We start from the raw sequence: 22410 nt of genomic DNA, 5'->3' as shown, positions 1-22410 counted from the left end.
CTGGACTTAAAGCCAGGAAGATCTAGGTTCACATCCCATGGCAGACATTTACTAGTTTGGTGATCCTTGGGAAAATTATTTAATCTCCCTGAGACTCAGTTTCCTTATCTGCAAAACATGATCAATACTACCACCTACTTCATAGAGCTGTTGGGAGAATATAATATAAATTGTAAAGTGATTGAAAGGTGATTTGCAAAACTTGAAGTTCTATGTAAATGTGAGCTAGTGTTATTATGTGACCCCACAGGATATAGGCCAATTTTCATTCATTCAGTTGACAAGCATTTCTTAAGTATCTACTGTGTGCAGAGATCATTGTGCTGGGTGACGAACATTCATATTAAAAGGTTTGGAAAAGAACTAGAATCCGACAAAGAAGAAAGAAGACCAGTTAAATAAGAAGTCAGAGGATGGTGTTTCAGATCCTATAGGAAGAGAAGAGAGGGTAATACAGGAGGGCAGATTTCTGAACATGTGTGTGTGTGTGTGTGTGTGTGTGTGTAATGAATGTCTTTGCCAGACCAGTGAAGCCTATGAATCCTCTCTCAGAATAACACTTTTTAAAGAAGTTTATAATTGAAGAGTGAAAATAAATTTGTAATGTTTCCCCATCCACGTTCATAGACCTCCTCCCTGAAATCTTTCCATACCATGGACCCCAGGTTAAGAATCTCTGCAGTAGAGAGAGGTGATCAATCAATATCCAAAGCTCCAGACAAGTCAAGAAGTATAACGACCAGAAAAAAAGGCCATTGAAATGAACCCCATTAGTTTGTGAGCTTCTTGAGGGTAAGGACTGTTTTTGTCTTTCTTTTCATGCGCAGAACTTAGCACAATTCCTGGAACGTTTTTGTTGTTGTTATTCAGTCATTTCAGTCACATCTGACTCTTGTGACCCCATTTAGGGTTTTCATAGAAGTGATAATGGACTTGTTTGCCATTTTTCTTCTCCAGCTCATTTTACAGGTGAGGACGTTGAGGAAAACAAGGTGAAGTAACTTGCCCAGGGTCACACAGCTAGTAAGTGTCTGAGGCTGGATTTGAACTCAGGAAGATGAGTCTTCTTGACTTGAGGCACAGCTTTCTATCTACTGTGCCCCTAGCCGCCCCTTCCTGAAACACAGTAAACACTTAATAAATGCTTATTGACTGTGTTCATTATGTTTAAAAATTTAAAAAAAATTAGACCATTAATTTTGACAATTGGGAGATCATTAGTGACTAAAGAGAGAGAAGTTTGAGTAGAACATTAGAAATCCAATTCATATTTCAAGGAATTGAGATAGTGAGGAATTGTTTGTTTTTAATATTTTTTAATTTCAAAAATAACACCAAAAAAGATCATTTCCATATACACTGAGCAACAGAGAAAAGTATTGTATATGAAATTGTGCATTTATTATATACAGCTTGCTTCCTTTTGAGTATATAATAAATTCAACACGTAACTTTGAAAGCTGTCCTGCTTATCTGTGTTTTCCTCTGCTTTTCCTTCTGTTTTCTTTTGTGAATTTTAAAGAAATGTGTCAATGACCCTTTTTTTCTTTTTGGCAGCCCTATCATTAACTCTTCTACCATCCATGTACGGCACCCGATCCCCCCCCAAAAAATAAACCTCTTCTAGTAAATAGGTATAATCAAGCAAAACAAATTTCCAAATGGTCTGTGTCAGAAAATGCATGCCTCATTCTGAACCCTGAGTCCATCATCTGTTGTGAGGTGGGTAGCTTGCTTCATCATTAGTCCTCTGAAATCATGGTTAGGTATTGTATTGATCAGAGTTCATAAGTCTCTCAGAGTTACTTTTCTTTATGTAGACTTACAAGCTTTGAAGGTCCAACTCCCACTTTCACTGATCAGTTGTTTCCCAAGAGGGCTGGTTATATCTAGGGGTTCTAGGGTACCCTGGGGCAATATGGTGATTATTCTAATGTTATTGGCTTGTGTTCTGTCCAAAGTCAATCACCAGCTAGTTTCTATTTTCCTTTTCTCATTAACTGACCCAGTGATTAATACCCTAATATCATCAACCAATTAACATCAACTAGCTTTTTTATAAAGGGGTACTTACTGAGGAGATATAACGAGAATAGAGGTATAAAACCTTCCCCCCTCCAAAACAGGGGTACACTTTTCCCAAACCATTTAAGTGCCTGGGAACCCACCACAGTCCAGTAGGTTCATGGTGGTCGCTACAAAATATTTCCCCCACCAAGTTCACTTCCAAATATGACATAGCAAATGGACAAAGTCACTTCAGAAAATAACATCTCAGCTGGGCCCAATTCATCTCTGGGCAGGATCCTTCAGGTTGCTCCTTATTGGACTTGGCTGCTGACAAACTCTGATATGGACTCTAATTTCTGTAACTCTTGTAACACACACTTCCAGCCTTTCAAAGCTCACAAGGTCAGAGCAGCCTCTAATACTTCTTCACCTAATAATAAAAAAGCATAGGTACAAAAGAATGCAAAGCAACAGCAGGACTACGCACTCAACAAACTCACCGAACATCCACTCAGGTTACTTGTACATGCTCCCAAGACAAAGCTCTCTTTGAGCTTCCATTATATTTACAATATTGTTATTGCGTAGTTGTTCTCTTGGCTCCACTCACTTCCCTTTGTAACAGTTCAGAGAAGTCTTCTCAAGGTTTTCTGAAAATGGATAGACAATTTTAAAAGAAATTCAGAAATAATTGAGAAGAGAAAGACCAGACGGTAAGTGGTGAGATAGAAGGATAGACATTAAAATTTTCTTTTAGAGAAGGATTGGAGAAATTTTCAAATGTTTATGGGCAGATCAGGAGTCAGTATCAAGGGAAAGATTAGTTATGAGAGATGACCCTTGGAACAAGATCTTAGAGGAGGAATAAAGGAACGAGAAAGTGGTCAAAGGTAAAAGGGTTAATCTTAGGAAGTGGTAGGGATATCTCTTCTTCTGTAATCAAAAGCAAAGAGGAAAGAGGTGGTGATGACACAAGGAAGTTTTAAGGAATGAAAGTGAGAAACTGAAGAATTTCATATCAAACAGCCTCACTCATCTCAATGAAGTAGAAAAGTTGGTCTGCCATCTGTACATGATCCATGTGGAAGATCCCCAGAGGCTAGAGATGATTTGAAAGTTTTAATTTGCTCCAGAGCCTCAGAGTTCCAGTCCAATGAATCCCAGACTAAACCACGTTGCCAAATCACGGTGCCATGATTAACCATGAAACAAAGCAGCATTTAAGGGTCTTTTGTCTGGGCCTAATTGTAACTTTTTCTAGTGGTTTGAGCAGAATTAGAAAAGCTCTTTTTTTTGCTTGTGTTGGGGAGGAAAGAAGAAAAAAGTTCCTTGGAGCTCCCAACCTTTTGGGTTTCAAGAAGCTACTTTTCATTTTCCCTGACCTGGGGTAGAGTTGGCAGTGGGAGATGTTGCTAACAAAAAGTCCTTGAACGGAGCTGTGAAGAAGAATAGCAGCAAGGGAAAGGAGAAGTGCTAGATGGTACAGTAGAAAGAGCAACGGGGCTAGAGTCAGGAAGGTCTGAACTCAGATACAGCCTTAGATATTTACTAGCTGTGTGACTTGGGGCAATCACATAACTTCTTTTTGCCTCCTGTCAGGTGGGAGAGACTGGAGTGGGAGTTTTTCTAGCACTAGCAGGTTTACTCTTGATCCAGGCAGACAGGAAGACAGTAACAGAAACATAATAAGGGGTTAAGTAATCTTACTTTATTCTTGTCTTCTCAATGGGGTTGCTGATAATGGGAGCACAATTCCTATAGCATCCCCCAATTACTTTTCTCACAGGGACAGGTGAGCATATAGTAGGAGCTACAACCCCTAAGTCTCAAAGGGGGCCAGTCAAGACTAACACATATTAACAAATTCCCCTAAGCCTTGATGGGGGCCTATCAAGGCGTGCACAGCATTCCAGTTTGTGTGTTCCCTGCTAAGCCTCAATGCAGGCTGGTTGAGGCAAGCACATGAGCACATTCCCCTTGCACATTTCTATTCCCCACTTACTGACCAGTGCCTACTTGATTTATAGGGTAACAGACAAAGAAGCCAATTTGCCAGCAATAGACTCACAAGTTTACATTAACTTTAGCAATATCATGATGACTTAGCATGGAACACACATAGTAGGTGTTTACCAGCTTAACTCAAATGTTTACATTATCTTAAGATTATAAAATGACGTGCAAGTGTGATGGAGATGTTTATAAGCCATGAGCCTGGGAACTAGAGATTGTTATGGCCATGGATCCTGGGGACTAGTATCTAAGAAAGAATAATAAAAATCCACCTTACACGCAGTAAAATCCACCTTACTTCCACTCTGTTTCCTCAACTATAAAGTGAGGATAATAATAGTACCTACCTCCCAGGGCTATTGTGAGGGTCAAATGAGATAATATTTGTAAAACACTTAGCACAGCAGTTGAAACAGTAGGTGCTGTATAAATTCTACCTATTATCGTTATCGCTGGACAGTGTGCTCACCTCTCCATTGGGTATCCCCACAGGCCTTGAAGAAGAGGAACCTAAAGGCCTTAGCAGCAGCTGCCAATTTGGAGATCTGCCAGTAGATACTAATCTACTGATTGGGGACCCCTAGTTGAGACTATTCATGCTTTGCATCATATTGGTGCACATGGTTCTGAGACTTGCCTATTCCTCATTACTTAAGCAGCAGTTTAAACTAGTCCTGCTAGAAGACTCATTGAAGGAAATGGATTCCTTATACCCTGAAGAATTTAGGGGCAGTCCAGGTAATGGCAGGAAGCACCTTTATGCAATCCTGAAAAGGGATTTCTATCTAGCCATAGCCCTCCCTGAAGGAAGTCACAACCTGGCTCCTTGGAAAGTGAAGAGCTGATATTTTGTATGGGCTAGAACTGCCTTTACCCCTCATTCAGGATGTACAGAAAGCAGCAGCCCCAAAAGCCCCAGCAGTCCCAGCAGTCCTAGCCACAGGGTAACTGAACTCTGGAACTCCAGGTACTCATTAACTGTTTGGTGTTTACTGAGCAGCCACAGCATTCTAGGCTTTGCTCTGTTAATGAAGAGGACCTTAGGGAAAAAAGTAAAAGTCAAGGCTTTAGGTTCAATATTCTGATTCTAATATAGTCAACCCTTGATTACCTTTCAAAAGCAGGCAGTGAAAGGAGAAGGCGAAACCAAAATCACCCAGTTTTGGTAGCTTTTAATACAGCATTTCTTTAGGGATCTCAGGGACCAAACAGTGTTCATATGAACCAAAAAAAAACCCCACTCATAAAGCAAAATTTATATAGTAACAGAGTATATATGTAATATATCTCATAGTACGCATATATATAAAATATTAATGGTTATAATGCAGTACGATATAATATATGATGTGATATGAGATATGATGTGACATAATGAGAAGCAATATAATATATGATGAGATGTGGTATGATATATGATGTCATATAATGTGACATATACATAAGTTCATATAAATTAAATTTTTCAGATGGCAATTTGTCTAAAAAAGATCTGGGATTTTAAGGGCTGTACAGATTCAATAGGGGTCAGTAATATAATGTGGCAATCACAAATACTGATTTGATCTTGGGCTGCTTTGAGGCCTTGCTTCCTGGGACAAAGAGATGATTGTACCCCTATATTTTTCACTAGGCAGACCTCATCTGGAATATTGTGTTCAGTTCTGGGCGCCACCGTTTTAAAAAGTTATCAATAAGATGGAGAATATCCAGAGAAATGCAACCAGGGTGGTAACAGGCCTTGAATCCATGGAATACATAGAGTGGTTGAAGGAACTGCAGAGGTTTAGCCTAAAGAAAAGAAGACATTAGAGGAACATGAGAGCCATGTTCAAGTATTTGAAGGGCTGTCATGCAATACGCTACTGGGAAAGAGAGGAGGACAACTCTGAGTAGCTCCAGTACCAATGAAGTGGCTGGGCCAAAGCCAAAAGGAAGCGCTCAGCTGTGGATGGGTCTGGTGATGAAAGAAAGTACACTCAACATTGCTTAGGAATCTGGAATGTAAGCTGGATGTGGTCGAACAGGAGATAAAAAGATTTAAACATTGACATTTTGGGTATCAGTGAACTTAAATGGATGGTAATGGGTGGATTTAATTCAGGTCATCCCTACATATACTACTGTGGGCAAGAATCCCTTAGAAGAAATGGAGCAGCCCTTGTTGTTGATAAAATGGTAAAAAAAAAATTTAAGCAATACTGGGATATGCATAATTTCAAAAATAACACAATGATATCCATTTGAATCCAAGGCAAAATTCAACATCACAGCAATACAAGTGTATGCTTCAATCACTGATGCTGAAGAGGCCAAAGTTGATCAATTCTATGAAAACCTACAACATCTTCTAGAAATAACACCAGAAAAAGACACCACATTCATCATAGGACATTGGAATGCTAAAGTAGGAAATCAAAATATAATTGGAGTAACAGACAAGTTTGTACAAAATGAAGCAGGGCAGAGACTAATAGAGTATTGTCGTGATAACTCTTTAGTCATAGTAAACTCTCTTTTTCAATAATCCAAAAGGTGACTCTACACATGGACATCACCAGATAGTCAATATTGAAATCAGATCGATTATACACTTTGCAGCCAAAGGTGGAGAAGCTCCATTCTGACAGCTAAAACAAGACCTGGAGCTGACTGTGGCTCTGATCATGAGCTTCTTATTGCAAAATTCACACTTAAATTGAAGAAAGTGGGGGAAACCATCAGACCATAATAGGTATGACCTAAATAACGTCCCGTATGAATGTGAAGTAGAGGTGATGAATAGATTTAAGGAATTAGATCTGGTAGAGTTCCTGAAGAACTATGTACAGAGGTTCACAATACAAGTTGATAAACCACATTAATCATTCTCAACCCTGCTGAGTCTTTTTGTGGCACCTTCAGCCTCTCTGTGAACGTTCACAGGACCCGGTGAGACTCAATGACTGAATGAATAAATGACTGGAAAAGGATTTATTATGCTCTTACTAAACCCTAAGGATACAAATAGAAAAATCAAGAGGATTCCTGCCCTCGAGGAGTTTACATTCTAAAAAAAGACAATATTAAGTTGACAAAAAGGAAAAATGCTGGAAGGGGTGTGTGAAAACAGGTACTGTAATGCACTATTGGTAGAACTGTGAACTGGTCTAACCATTTTGGAAACCAATCTGTAACAATGCCCAAAAACCTATTAAACTATGCATACCTTTTGACCCATCAATATTGCTACTTGGTCTATACCCCCAAAGAGGTCAAAGAAAGGGGAAAAGGACCCATAGATAAATATATGTATCACCTATTTTTATTATAGCAAAGAACTGGAAACTGAGAGGTTGCCAATCAATTGAAGAATGACTGACCAAGTTATAGCATATGAATGTGATGGAATAATATTGTCCTGTGAGACATGATGAATGGGATGGTTTCAGAAAAACCTGGAAAAACATGTATGAACTGAGACAAAGTGAAGTGAGCAGAGCCAGGAGGACAATTTAAACACTAACAGCAATATTTTAAAAATAATCAACTTCGAAAGACTTAGCAGATCAATACAATGATTCAAGACAATTCCAAAGGACTTGGGATGAAAAATGCTATACACCTCTAGAGAGAACTGATGAACTTTGAGTGCATATTGAGCCATATTTTTTCACTTTTTCCTTTTTTCCCCCATAACATGGTTACATGTGGAAACATGTTTTACATGATTTCATACGCATACTGAGTATTGCATTTCTTGCCTTCCCAATGTGTTGGGGAGGGGCAGAAGGTGGAGGAGAATTTGGAACTAAAAATTACATTTTTAAAAAACTTTAAAAAACAAATGGTGAAGGGGTGGTTTCATAAAAACCTGGGGAAAATTGTATGAACTGGTGCAAAGTGAAACAAAAAGACCAGGAGAGCAATTTATATAATAACAACAATATTGTAAAGATAACAAACTTTAAAAGATTTAAGAACTCCAATCAACGCAATGAGCAACCATAATTCTGAAGGACTAATGATGAAACATGCTATCCACCTCCAGATAGGGAAGTGATAGAATCAGAGAGAAGACTGAAAGATCTTTTCTTTTCTCTTTCCCTTTCCTTCCTTCCTTCTTTCCTTTTTCCCCTTTCTTCCTTCTTTCCTTTCTTTCTTCCTTTTTCTCTCCTACTTTCCTTTGGTTTTGGACTTAGCTAATGTGGGAACATATTTTATATGACAATACATAATTGTTTTTCTTGCCTTCTTAATGAATGGGAAAGGAGAAGGGAGAGGAGTTGAAACTGAAAATAAAATAAAATTGAAGGAAAAAAGTAAAGCCCCACATTCAACAAAAATAAAAATAAAGAGTGTTTTGATCAGAGAACACAGGAATGGTGAATTAGAATCAGAGAGCAGATGATTGACATCTATTTCAGGGATGGTAGTGTCTCCAGAGCTTGAGCTAGAAACCATGTCATGAAAATGGCCAGAGAACAGCAGCATAGGAGCAGACCCACCAATCAGAAGCCCAGGACTACTTGGTATGGTACTTAGCTGGAGGTGGGATCAAGAAGGATCATAGGATCATAGCTTTAGAGCTGGAAGAGACCTTAAAGGACATCCAATCCAACTGCATTATTTTATGGATGAAGAAACTGAAGTTCAGAGAGGTTAAGTAACTTGGCTCAAGATCATACAGGAGTAAGTAGAAGAACCGGGGTCTGAACTCAAGCTCATAACTTGAAAATAAGATCTTACATCCATAATTGCCTAAGTAACATCAAGATTTAACCCAAGCCCAGTCGACTGTTGTTCATATGGATTTCTTATCTTCTAAAACTATAACTTAACCAGGATTACACAGCTAGTAAGTGTCTGAGGCCAGATTTGAACTCACAAAGAGGAGTCTTCCTGACTCCAGGCCCGGCTCTCTATCCACTGTGCCACCTAGCTGCCCCAACGTTTAATTACAGGGATGTATTAAAATCCTTGTAGACCTTTGCAGGCCTTTATAGTCCCGTTGGTATATACATTTTTACACACATTGATTTCTATGAATAGATGTGCTGTTAAAATTATCATAAATATATATTTTTTCAAGAAGACGTAGAATTTTATCAAATAAATTTTTACAACACAAGACCAATTTCTTTTTCTTAGTCCCATTAGACATGGCACCTGTAGGCCTTTTGGATTATATAACTGTGCTAGACAGCAGTTAAGGAGGTGAAACCCTCACAAGCGCACAAAACGATTAACTAGCCAACCTAATTATGCATGCACATTTTGCCTTAGAATCTCCCTGGGAAAGGTTTAGCGAGATGTACACCTGTCTGTTTTTTAATTATCCATCCTCACCATAGACACTATTATCTACGGCACCACTATACACACACACACACACACACACACACACACTTATGTATATGTATATATGTACTATATATATTTACACATCTGTGAGAGATACAAGAGAAATAAGTTTAAGCAAAATAAAATGCAACAATTTTATATTGTATTTGTATTATATTTTATACAACAATCCCTTTTCCCTGGCTGCCTGCTCCATATGTAAAAGTTTACAAACATGGAAAGGCCAAGAGCAACAATGCCAGGTTCTTATGGCAAGATGCTAGTAGGATTTACTTGACTTTGATAGGAAGCCCCTTCATGAAGGAAATGACTGCAAATTCTCTATACCAGTAAAATCACAGATATGCTCCCCAAAAAGAAAACTATTTCCAATAGCTTCTCTGGCATTTCTTGTCAGTTGACTTCACATGCTAATAGCTATGCATTATCCAGTCTCACTGGGGAGGAATTTTAAAGAGCAAGAGTTTGGGAGGCTGCAGTAAAGATTTGTAGTATCAGTAGCAAGAAACCAACAGGGGGACTCTTGGTTTCTAGTCCTAAGCAAGGGAAGACAACAAGCATCTAGTACTTACTAGCTTACTATCTGCTGGGCACTGTGCTTGGAACACAAATATAAGCAAAAGGAAAGTCAGACCCTGCCCTCAAGGAGTCTACATTTTGACATGGGAAGACAGCACATAAAAGGGGGGGTAAGAGTGGGTAGTGAAGGGTAAGGAGGCCTCAGGAGTGAAACTGTGGCTGAAACATGGTAACAAAGTCAGGAAATTAAGTCAGAAGCATGGCCTTCTATCCATGATACACCATATGCAGCTATTGTGATGCTAAGATGCTATTGCTAATATTCAAGAAACTGCATTTAGGAAAAAAAAGATACTACATTAATTTATCATATTCTGGTTCTCCTACAGTTGACATAAGTGATGTTGATTGAGTTGAAAGCTCTTAACATATTCAATTACAGTTACTCTATTAATAGGATTGATTAGTATCCAGATTAGTATCCAGTTAAACAGAGACATGTAGCATTGCTATAGTGTCTGGTAGAAGCCAAATTGGGTACTATAGGATCTAGAGAAGGGGTTCTTTTCCCCCATTTAATAATATTTTTTTCCAATTACATGTAAAGATAGTTTTCAACATTCACTTTTATAAGATTTTTAGTTCCAAATTTTTTTATGCCTTCCCCCTTCCCTTTCCCCTCCCCAACACAGTAAACAATCTGATATAGGCGGTGCATGTACAACCATATTAAACATATTTCCACAGTAGTCTTCCACTAATCACCAAATTCCCCTAGGTTTTGTCCATAGAAGATTCCTTTACAACAGGTGTCCTGCTCTTGACAAGTCAAGCCTTCTCAGCTCAGAGTGGCAGTGATCAATATAGCAATAAAACAAATTCAGAAATAGGGAAAGGACCAGTTTCCAACACAACTGAAAAATTGCTCATTCCACTGCCTCAACGCTACCTGGTGTAGGATTAGTCAAAGTACTTGATAACCTTGGAGCATTCCTAGGGCACAACACAGGCATGAAAAATGACCACCATCAATGAACTGGGATCAAGGAGAAGCGTAATTTTCTCTTTTGGAATAGCTCCTTTATTGCAAATCCTTTTTTAGAGATCATGTGAAAAGGTAATACGCAATAGCATAGGGCAGCACAACAGCATTGTGCAGTAGATAGAATGCAGGGCCAGGAGTCAGGAAGTCTCATCTTCCTGATTTCAAATCTGACCTCAAACACTTACTAGCTGTGTGACCCTAGGCAAGTCACTTAACCCGATTTGCCTCAGTTTACTTAACTGTAAAATGAGCTGGAGAAGGAAATGCAGACCCTTCCAAAATATTTGCCAAGAAAACCCCCAAATGGGGTCATGAAAGGTTGGACACAACTGAAAAACAACAGCATGTTCTTATTAACTTTGGTTTCTGATTTAGAACAGATTCTTCATCATTTTGTGTGGCTGGGGTTGGAATAGGGAGGAGCATAGTCTTTGGGCATTGTATGAGAAAACAAACTGTCTAAATCAGGTACCGAACTAGAGTCCATAGGAAAACAGAATGTAGGCAAAGGAAGAGATAGATTTAAGAAAAGCCAGATTCATTGACCATTGGGTCAGTGTATAAGCTCTCAGAAGTATTTATGGAGGAATATTACAGGAATATGAGAGAACTGACCAGCATAGTCGATTGATAGCTGGTCTCAAAGACAGAGAGGCTGCTTCTGACACATACTAATAGCGTGACCCTAAGCAAGTGTCTTCCCTGCTTAGTGCTTTAAATGAGTCTCTAAGACTGTAAGTTTTAGAGAAGGTACTGACCTTCATTGCTAGACAGTTTCCCTACCTGGAAGTCCCATATACTAGGGAAACTGCAGGTCTAGTCCCTGTCCTCCCTGACTCTACTCATGGGGTCAAGGATAGTGAGGAGATGGGAGGAATTGCTTTGACTTCTTAGGTTCATTTCAAATAAGATTTTCAAGCAGTCAACTACCATTTTTCCTCACTATAAATTATCTGCCACACATTCTAGGAGTCCTTTCCTGCTTCTCAATGACGTTGTTGTACCAACCCAAATGGAAAATTGCCTCTATTTTATTAAGCTCTTATCTACCAGAAGAGGGAAGAAGTTTAGATAATTCCAAATAGGAAATTGTAAATTAATTTGTATTTGGTCTTAGAATAAAGTCAGATAGCTATATTTAAAGGTCCATACCTCTGAGCTTTGCCCTACAATGACAGGGATTACATTTTGTATGTAGCATGTGTAGTATGAATGCTGTGGCTCCTCTCTCTGCCCTAGGCCAAGAAGGCTACATTTCCCTTCATGGTTCTAGGTACCCTAAAGGGCTTGTGGGTAGCCCTTTTCCCTGCCAGATGATTACTTTCACCGGGCTGGGGCCCCAAAGATCGCTCCCCAATATAACTTTTTACTCCTCAGACATCGGAGGGGAAGCCCCAAGGCTTTCCTGTTACTATATGGTCTCCCAGTAATCACTAAATTCCCTTAGACATGAATAAAGTCAAGTCATAGCCAAAAAAGACTCAGACCTTTCTGAAAATGCCAACAGTTGTGTATTTCCAAGGTACGAAAGGATGACATTTACCAGGGTGTCTTTGCCCAGAGCATAAATACTCACTAAAGAATAACAAGGTTTGCATTTTCCATTAGACCAAGTTCCCCTAGCCCAGCAATTGATTGGGTGAAGATACCAGCGAGAAGATGCTAAGGTAATGGAGGTCTCTATTGGGCGTATGATGACATAGAGGGAGAGGAAAGCTGGAACAGCACGGAGAGAGTAGTGTTTAGGTGAGGAGCAAATAGTGTCTGGTAGAAGCCAGGTTGGGTACTATATGTCAATAGCAGGAAATAGGAGCTAGAGGAGGGGTTCTTTTCCCCCACTTAATAGTATTTTTTCCAATTACATGTAAAGATAGTTTTCAACATTCGCTTTTCTAAGATTTTTAGTTCCAAATTTTTTTATCCCTCCCTCTCTCCCTTCCCCGCTTCCCTTTCCCCTCCCCAAGACAGTAAGCAATCTGATATAGGCTATGCATGTACAACCATATTAAACATATTTCCACAGTAGTCATGTTATGAAAGAAGAATCAGAACAAAAGGGGAAAACCCCAAGGAAGAAGAAAACAACAAGAAAAGAGAAAATAATGTGCTTCAATCTGCATTCAGACTCCACAGTTCTCTCTCTGGATGTGGATAGCATTTTTTGATGATGAGTCTTTTGGAATTGTCTTAGATCACTGTACTGCTGAGAAGAACTAAGTCTATCAAAGTTGGTCATCCCACCATGTTGCTGTTTTCATAGTTCTGCTCACTTCACTCAGCATCAATTCACATAAGTCTTTCCAGGTTTTTCTGAAATCTGCCTAGAGCAGGGGTTCTTAACCTAGGGTACATGAGCCTGTGGATAGATATCCGAGGTCTGTGAACTTGAATGGGAAAACTTTACACATACATGTATTTTTAATTTTAATCTACATTATTAACATTTTCTCCTTACCTTCATTTTAAAATTAGTATTTATTTTTAACATTCTTTTTTTTTAATTTTGAGTCCCAAATTCTCTCCCTCCCTCCAGCCCCTTTCCTACCCACTGAGAAGGCAAGCAATATGATATCAATTATTAATGTGAAATAATATAAAACATATTTCCATATTAGCCATGTCACAAAAATAAGAAAAATAAAGAAAGTGAGAAAATGATGCTTCATTTTGTACTCAAGGTTCATCAGTTCTCTCTCTGGAAGTAAACAGCATTTTTCTTTTTTAATTGTGAGTCCTTCTGATTTGTCTTGTATCTTTGTATTGATCAAAGTATTTAAATCTTTCACAATTGATCATCATTACAATATTGCTGTTACTGTGTACAATGATTTTCTCATTCTACTCACTTCACTTTGTATCAGTCATATAGGTCTTCCAAAGTTTTTTTCCGAAACCATTTCTGTTGTTCCTTATAGCACAATAGTATTCCATCACCATCATATCCCACAACTTGTTCAGCCATTTCCCAACTGATGGGCATCCCCTCAATTTCCAGTTCTCTGTCATCACAAAAAGAACTACTATGAACATTTTTGTACATGCAGGTCCTTTTCCTTTGATCTCTTTGAGATATAGACCTAGTAGTGATGTTGCTGGGTCAAAGGGTATGCACAGTTTTATAGTCCTTTGAGCATACTTCAGAATTGTTCTCCAAAATGGTTGGACCATTTCACAACTCCACTGACAGTTCGTTAATATATCTATTTTCTTATAGCCCCTCCATCATTTGTCATTTTTGATTGGTGTGAGATGGCATCTCAGAGTTATTTAAATTTGCATTTCCCTAATCAGTGATGATTTAGAATATTTTTTCATGTGACTATAGTTTTGATTTCTTCTCCTGAAAACTGTCAGTTCATAAGCTTTGACCATATATCAATTAACTCAGTTCCCTATATATTTTAGAAATGAGGGCTTTATCAGAGGAACTTGTTACAAAACATTTTATATTACCTCATTGTCTAATGTACTTTTTAGCAAAATGTAATTTCCCTGATTATTTCTTTTGATTAGGCCTATTTTTGCTTTTGCTTTGTCTGAGAGATCATGATTGCTATCTCTGCTTTTTTTTACTTCAGCTGAAGCATAATAGATTCTGCTCAAACTTCTTATTTTAACTCTGTATGTGTGTGTCTTTCTGTTTTCTTTCTGTGTCTCTTGTAAACAAAATATTGTTGTATTCTGGTCTCTATTCTGCTATCTGCTTCCATTTTATGGGTGAGTTCATCTCATTCATATTCACAGTTATGATTACTAACTGTGTATTTCCCTCCATCTTATTTTCTTCTGTGTATTTTTTCTCTCTTTTTATCCTATCCCTCCTCAAAAAGCTGTTTTGCTTCTTACTACTACCTCCCTTAATCCATCCTCCCTTTTTTTATTCCCTTCCCCTCCTACTTTCTTGTTGAGTAAAATAGATTTTTATTCCCAACTGAGTGTGTATATATATTCCTGCCTCTTTGAACCAATCCAGTGAGAATAAAGTTCAATCATTCAATCAACCATCACCACCACCCATTTTCTTCTCCACTGTAAATGCTCTTCTTTGGGTGCTTCTTTTATATGAGATAGTTCATCCTTTCCCTTTGCCTTTCTCCCTGGGAATCCCTCTTTCTTGCCCCTTTAATTTTTTGAACATCATTCCAATATAGTGAATTTACTTCCATGCCCTCTATGTAGATTCCTTCTAACTGCTAATGACCTGAGAGATCTGGAATTTCGCTATAATATTCCTGGGAGTTTTCATTTCAGGATCTCTTTCAAGAGGGGATTGGTGGATTCTTTCGATTTCTATTTTATCCTCTGAATCTAAGATATCAGGGCAATTTTCTTTGATAATTCCTGGAAAGATGATATCTAGACTCTTTTTTGATCATGACTTTCAGGTAGTCCAATAATTCTTAAATTGTCTCTCATCAATCTATTTTACAGGTTAGTTGTTTTTCCTATATTAGCCATTTTCTCCTATTTTTTCCTTTTCTCTTTTTTTTGGGGGGGAAGGCAGGGCAATTGGGGTTAAGTGACTTGCCCAAGGTGACACAGCTAGTAAACGTGCAAAGTGTCGGAGGTCTGAGTCCTCCTGACTCCAGGGCCAGTGCTCTACTCACTGTGCCACCTAGCTGCCCTTTCATCCCCCAGTCTTTTGTCTTTGTTTTGTTGTTTCATGATATCAGCTTTCACTTGCCCAATGCTAATTTTTAAGGAATGAATTTCTTCGATAAGCTTTTGTATATCTTTTTTTTCCTATTTCACCAACTCTGCTTTTTAAAGAGTTCTTTTCTTCAGTAAATTTTTGTACCTTCTTTTCCATCTGGCCAATTTTACTTTTTAAAATTAATTTATTTATTTTTAGTTTTCAACATTCACTTCCAAAAGATTTTGAGTTCCAAATTTTCTCTCCCTTTATCCCCTCCTGTCACCCCAACATAGCATGCAATCTGGTATAGGTTCTACATGTGCATTCATATTCAACATATTTTCACACTAGTCATGTTGTAAAGCATTAGAACCAATGGGAGGAGCCATGAGAAAGAAGAAACAAACAAAAAAAGAGATCAAATAGCATGCTTCAGTCTGCATTCAGACTCCATAATTCTTTCTCTGGATGTGGATAGCATTTTTCATCGTGAGGTTTTTGGAGTTATTTTAGATCCTTGCATCACTAAGAAGAGCTAAATCTAACAAAGTTAGTCATCACACAATGTTGCTGTTACTGTGTACAATGTTCTCCTGCTTATGCTCACTTCATTCAGCATCAGTTCATGTAAGTCTTTCTAGGTTTTTCTGAAATCTACCTGTTCATCATTTCTTATGGAACAACATACCACAACTTGTTCAGCCATTCCCCAATTGATGGGCATCCCCTCAATTTCCAGTTCTTGGCCACAACAAAAAGAGCTGCTATAAATATTTTTATACATGTGGGTCCTTTCCCCATTTTTATGATCTCTTTGGGATACAGACCTAGTAAGTCAAACGGTATGTACAGTTTTATAGTCCTTTGGGTAGTTCCAAAATTTTACTTTATAAGGTGTCCTTTATTCCAGTTTTTTCTGTGCCTCTTTACCAATTCCCTTTTCAGAATTTTCTTGCATCTGTCTCATTTCTTTTCTTTTTTTTTTTCTTTCTTTTTTTTTTTTTGCTTTTCTGGCAGGGCAATTGGGGTTAAGTGATTTGCCCAAGGTCGAACAGCTAGTACATGTGTCAAGTGTCTGAGGCCAGGTTTGAACTCAGGTCTTCCTGACTCCAGGGCTGGTGCTCTACTCACCGTGCCATCTAGCTGCCCCTGTCTCATTTCTTTTATGAATTTTTCTTCTACTATTCATTTCTGTCTCTGTTTTAAAAACTCTTCTAGGAATTCTTTTTGGGCTTGTGCTTTATTTGCATTTTTCTTTGAGGTTTTGCTTATATCTTTTTCACATTGTTGGGGTTTTTTGAGTTTGTTCCTGACCAAGCATTTTTTCATCATTTTCTTAAGCTGACAATAAAACAAGAAAGTGAACCCTGTAGCCTTTGCTTATTTCTGAGGTGTAAATACTCACATTGAAAATTTAACAATTCACCCTCTAAAGCCTATGTGTATACTTCTGAATGTAAGCAACAAAATTATATTTTGAGGAGTCCACAGACTTCATCAGACTTCCTAGGGGAACATTTAAGGATGAACTGGAAGGGGGAAAACAGAATAAATACGGAAAATGTCTGTGAGGATTTTCATAACAAATACTCTTCACAATCAAGAAGAGCAGATTCATCACATTTAGCATTAAACAGCATGGTCTCAGATGCACTTATAAAGCAAGTGAAGCTAGGTGGCACAGTAAATAGAGCACCAGCCCTGGAGTCAAGAGGACATGAGTTCAAATCTGGCTCAGACACTTGACACTTACTAGCTGTGTGACCCTGGGCAAGTCACTTAACACCAACACAGACACACACACACACACACACGCACACGCACGCACAAATAAAGCAAGTGGAAATAGACCAAAGAAAACAAAGATGGGTAAAGTAGCTAGACTAGACCAAGTATTTACAGAAGAGGTCCATGCTAAAGGGCCACAATTTTGAAGGTGTTGAGAGATTGATTCTCAAGGTATCTGAAGGAGGAAAAGATAAAAAAGATACAGAAAGAAAATCTTAGATGTTATTACTAAAAAAAAGTGACCAAGAGAACATTTATAACTACTTTTCCAGCTATATAAAATTATTTAATGAAAATCATCTATACATACTCCGAGGGTTTCTTTGATGAAGGTATTAGGAATTTGTAGTAATAATTTCCTAAGTGACATTCCACAGTAGACTACATCTTTGCCACCACATGATTAGCTATAAGATAAAAAGAATATAAGATCCCATTTTGCTTACTATTTGTTGACTCCTAAAAAAGCTTTTGAAAGAGTAAAATATCACCTCAAAAAGACATCTTTAATCCATATATCAAAAATTATATAAAATCTTTGAAAGATGCAGTAGGGATGACCTTGTTTTATGATCTTATAAATATTAGTGAGGTACAAAAGAGGGAGACATAGGCTTGCCAAAAGTATTTAGCACTATCATGGAAGAGGTCAAGAGCAAAGTCCAAGTCAAAAAGGGGTTCCCTATAGATGATGAAGTCCCCTAGATACTTTTTTTAATGAATGACATTATGTTGATTACATCAATCCATGCAACATTACAGAGCACCCTAAATAAAAGCCAACATCACTTAGAACAATCCACACAAGATAAACCAAGAATAAATGGATGAAGAATGTTTATTGATCACATAATGGTATGCAGTTAGATGGAAAACTGAAAGAGCACTTCCATCTGTGTATCTATTTACATATACATACACACATATACTTATATATGCATATATGTACTAGATGAATGTTGCAAATGCAAAGTGAGTTAGACCTAGAGTTGAACAAAAGAGAGTAAGGTAGATTGATTTTGGCAGCATGAAAAGTTCTTTTGATGACCCCAAGCTTCTCAAAGAAGACTGAAACAAAGACTCATCTTCTAAATGTCAATATTCTTCAGATGATGTTGAATGACTCATGAGTCATACACAACAATGCAATCTCTGAGAAATTGAAATTGATGATCAACCAAAGGGCAAAAGAGAAGTTCATTACGGGTATGAGCAAGCTGCCACACATTACAAACAAAAAAATTTGAAGGAGAATAGGTGTAAAAGATGTCATCAAATAAATGTACGAGAGGGGAGAGTTGGGCTGATCACATGGGCACAGCAAGAGGTAACCGATAGACATCTTGTTTCTCTATTAGAATCCTTTAAATTTTAAGAGAATTTGAAAAAAATCTCTAGCATGTGCACTCAATTCCTCCAAATTGCTAACAGCCTTTCCACTTATACTCTACTGGGACTCATTATCCCTCCTCCCCACCTCCACCCCTCTTCCGAACTTCCTTACTTCTGTCAAGCACCACCATCTTTCTAGTTTCCCAAGTTTGCAACTTCAGTATCATCTTGGACCTTTCACTCTCACACCTCTAGTACCAATTAGTTGCCAAATCTTGTTGATTCTACCTGTATAGCATCTCTCATAAGAATTCTGTTCTCTCTATTCACACTGATATCACCTTAGTACATGTCCTCCCATGGGATGTTGGAATAGTCTTGTAATTGGTCTTCATGTCTCCAATCTCTCCCCACCTCCAATCCATCCTCCACACAGCAACCAAAGTAATATTCCTGAGGCACAGGTCTGACCACATCCCTCCTCGGTCCAAGAAGCTTTAATGACTGCTTTCTGCCTCTAAGATAAATTATAAACCGCCTCTGTTTGGCATTTAAAGCCCTTTACAATTGCAAATTAGGTCAACTTTCCAGGCTTTTACACAATATTCCTTTTAATGCACTCTACATTCTAGCCAAAGTAACTACTTTCTCTTCCCTATACACAACATTGTTGTCTTTGTTGTTGTTGTTTAATTGTTTCAGTTATGTCTGACTCTTCATGACCCCATTTGGGGTTTTCTTGGCAAGGATACTGAAATAATTTGCCATTTTCTTCTCCAGTTCATTTTACAGATGAGGAAACTGAGGCAAACAAGGTTAAGTGACTTGCTCAGGATCACACAGCTACTAAGTGTCTGAAGCCAGATTTAGACTCAAGTAAATTCATTTTCCTGACTCTATGCCCAGTATTCTATCCATTGTACCACCTACTTGCCCTATATATAAAACATTACATTTCCCATTTCATAGACTGTCCTTTATGTCTAGAATCCATTTTTTCATCGCCTCTGCCTGGTAATATCTCTAGCTTCACTCATGGCAACCCGAAAGGGTCATCTCCTACCATGCTGTTAGGTGCTTACTTTGTATTTAATTTACACACACACACACACTTAAGTTTACTTATCTGTGTGTATGTTGCTTCCCCTCAATAGAATGTAAATTCTTTGAGAGCAAAGAATAGTTTGCTTTTGTCTTTATATCCTCATCACCTAGAACTGTGCCTGGCACGTATTAAATACTTAATAAATATTCGTCGAATGAGTGAATGAAGACTTGCCAGTTGAGGTTTGGCCACAGTTAATTCGTGTCTATATACGTACACACACACACACACACACACACACACACACACACACACACACACACACATTCACAACCACCAGATGCTTAGATTCTCTTTCTATGGCAGCTGCCAGTTTTCCCTCTTTCTCACTTAACTCCTCTGACTAAAAACAGCTCTGGACTTGAAGGAAAATTCAGGTTTTTGTGGAAGTATTTTTCCAAATAAATTTCAAAGGATAGTTCAACATTTATATGGCCTTAGACAAAACGAGAGAGAGAGAGAGAGAGAGAGAGAGAGAGAGAGAGAGAGAGTGAGTTAGAGAGAGATTGAGAGAGAGAGAGAGAGAGAGAGAGAGAGAATGAGAGAGTGCATCCACTTTCTTAGATACAAAATTTAACTTGTGATATTGACTTCACTTTATTTTAAGGGTCAGTACTGGCAAATGTGCTATGATTTGTAAATAGCTTATTTAATTTTTAACAGTTTTATAATAATATAAAAAGAGGTGATTGAATCCAAAATTCTACTTAACATAAAAGCCTATTTGACCAAGGATCATATTCCATTTGCTTATTGTCCTTTTGACAGGAAAGTAAATTAAACTAAACTTAAACCTAAGTACTAGGTGTTTATTTTAGGCTGAACAAGCAAACTACAGTCATAATAGAGGACTGGCAATTTTATATATATATATATATATGTGCACACACACACACACACACACACACACACACACACACACATATATATATATTTGTAACTAGCAATTACGTACGCTGTTTTGTTGCTCCTTGGCTCGCATTCTAACTTGACATAGAGTAAGTGACAAGAAGTCTAACCCTGGAGTAAAAACATCTCAGGCCAAGTCAGGGCTCTACAACTTACTAGTTCTGTGAGCCAGGCAAAGCATTTAACCTCTCTGAGTCTTCATTTCTTTATCTGTGAAATGGAGATGATACTTGCCCTAGCTATTCAATTAAATCCAATCCAATTTAGCAAGCATTTATGAAGCTGACTTATGTCCCAGGCCCTGTACTTGGTGCTAAAAATACAGTGCAAGAATAAGAAAATGGTCCCTGTCTTCAAGGGGCTTACATATTACATAGGGCTGTTCTAAAGAAAATACTCCATTATGTATAGTTTACATATCTGAGCTTTTATGATTAAGTCCTGAACATTTCTTAAATTTTATTAAGTCTGGGATTTAAAGAGGGAAAGAAACTCAAGTTGCTTTAGATCTATTAGTGGACCCTATAATGTCTCATTTTATGTAGTACTTTAAAGTTTGCAAAGCTGTATATAAGCTACATTGCTTGAGCTTCACAACAAACCTGTGGGGTAAGTTTTACAAGTAATATTACCCTCAACTTACAGAAGAGGAAACTGAAGGCCAGAGTGGTTAAGTGACTTTCTAAAACATCGCACAGATAGCAAGGTGGGAGGCACACCTAGGTCTTTCTGGCACCAAATCTGAAACAGCAATGATCCCTATGCCACAAGCCACCACACTTTGGCAACTTCATTTTTCTGTCCATACTTCCTTTATACATATACATATGTGACCTCCCTGAGAGCATCTCTCCATACAGAATTAAAAACATGAAAGCCATCAGCATTTTTTCCAAGACTGTAACTAAAAAGAAAAAAGAGATGGGAAGGCCAATGGATGGAGTTTCCACTACAAACTACAGCAGCCACTTGTGGGACACCAGAACGTGTGTCTCGCCTGGTGGAGATGAATTCCATCAGCTCCAGAGAATAATGCTTCAGAAAAGGCAATCTGTAAAGTGAATAAGAAGAGGATTGAGCATAAAAGTGACTGCCTCTGTTGCCTTATAACCCTCCTGTCATAGAATCCAGTCACCTGAGGGCTCTTAGTCAATTAGTCCTGTTCCATAGCTTGCAAAACTCCCATTTGCTACTCTCTTGATTCTCATAATTCAGAATCTCTATATACTGAGGCATAAAACAAAAACAACAAAATTCTTCACCTCACCCCCCCCACTCCCACCTCTTTCCCTAGCATTGTTACCATATGGAGTTCAGCTCTACCTTGACTCAATCCCTTTCCTCAACCTTTTTCACTTCCATGATCTCCATCTCCAGTCTACCTCAACCACACCTAGGAGTGGTTATGACCTTCTCTCAGCCACATTTGCTTGAGGTCTCAGAATTTCTGTTTATAATTCTTCCCCAGTCCCTGCCCACACTCTGACCTCCTCTTCCTCTGGGCCCTCTGGGACTCCTGCTGTATTTTAACAAATTCTCCTTTGTCCGAGATCTCTTCCTTTCACCTACCTTCCATCTCATGGGATTCATGGAAACCCAGTTTTCTCCCATTAACACTTCACCTCTGCTCATTCTCTTAGATGTTAGTTGTTCTGTTCCTCTTACGTGGTAGGCTGGGAGGAGGAATTATCCTATTCTTTGCTCCCTACT

This window comes from Trichosurus vulpecula, chromosome 2 (genome assembly GCF_011100635.1).
Source record: "Trichosurus vulpecula isolate mTriVul1 chromosome 2, mTriVul1.pri, whole genome shotgun sequence".
NCBI lineage: Eukaryota > Metazoa > Chordata > Mammalia > Diprotodontia > Phalangeridae > Trichosurus > Trichosurus vulpecula.
The sequence above is the reverse complement of the archived record's forward strand: the minus strand, read 5'-3'. Positions refer to the sequence as shown.